This window comes from Malurus melanocephalus, unplaced genomic scaffold, assembly GCF_030028575.1.
Source record: "Malurus melanocephalus ecotype Western Australia unplaced genomic scaffold, MMel_1.1 scaffold_120, whole genome shotgun sequence".
In the NCBI taxonomy this organism is placed as follows: domain Eukaryota; kingdom Metazoa; phylum Chordata; class Aves; order Passeriformes; family Maluridae; genus Malurus; species Malurus melanocephalus.
In genome coordinates, this window is record NW_026623352.1 from 1,418,435 (window position 1) to 1,419,350 (window position 916).

Consider the following 916-nt stretch of genomic DNA (forward strand, 5'->3'; position numbering starts at 1 on the left):
TGGACTGACCACAGCCTCCATTCCCTATCTGCTGCACTGCTTGGAAGGAGGTGGAGAATTCTGAAGTGAAGTTGGGTCTGGGAGGAAGGTGTTTTAAGATTTTTTTTCATTTTCTCATTACCCTACTCACACTTGTAATTCACAGTAAATTAAGTTAATTTCCCCAAGTGGAGTCTGKTTTGCCCATGACAGTAATTGCTGAGTGATCTCTTCCCTGACCCTTCTTCATCCCATGAGACTTTCATTGTGTTCTCACCCCTGCCCAGCTGAGAAGGGGAGGGGTGAAAAGGCTGGGTGGGCACCCAACATCCAACCAGYATCATCCCACTGTGACAGGATTGTGTTTTCAGGCCTTGTCTCTCCAGGGAAATTCACCATCTCTTTAGCACGAGCTATCCTGGTGTAATTCCTCATGTTGAATTCAAGAATTAAAATCTTTCTCTTGGATGCTGAAAAATAACTTTGTTATTTCTGGGGAATTACACCGGTATAATTACATTGATATAATTACGTTTGTAAATCAGATGCAAGATTTCGCAGTGTGGGCACTAGGGAAGGGCTGAATTTGGTGCTTCTGGAAATTTAATTGCAAATAGCGTTTATTTTTTTGTGTTATACCCTCCCCTGCAACTAAAAATAGGAACATATCTTAAAAGGAGTGAAACCTTTGCTAGTTACTTATTTTCTCTCTCTCCTAAAAGGATGGGTGAAAAAACAACCTGGCATCAATCTCCAGTTAAAAATTATTTTTAAAGGACTTTCATTTTCATCCTTGGAGTGCAGAAGCAAAGTGAAGTCCAGTTAATGTAGTGCAGAATTCCAGCTTACAAYGTCCCTTTATTTTCCTTAATTGTCTGCAGGTTTAGCAGCTGACAGCAGTGAGGGGACTGTAATGGTGCAGTTATCTCCCAACTGC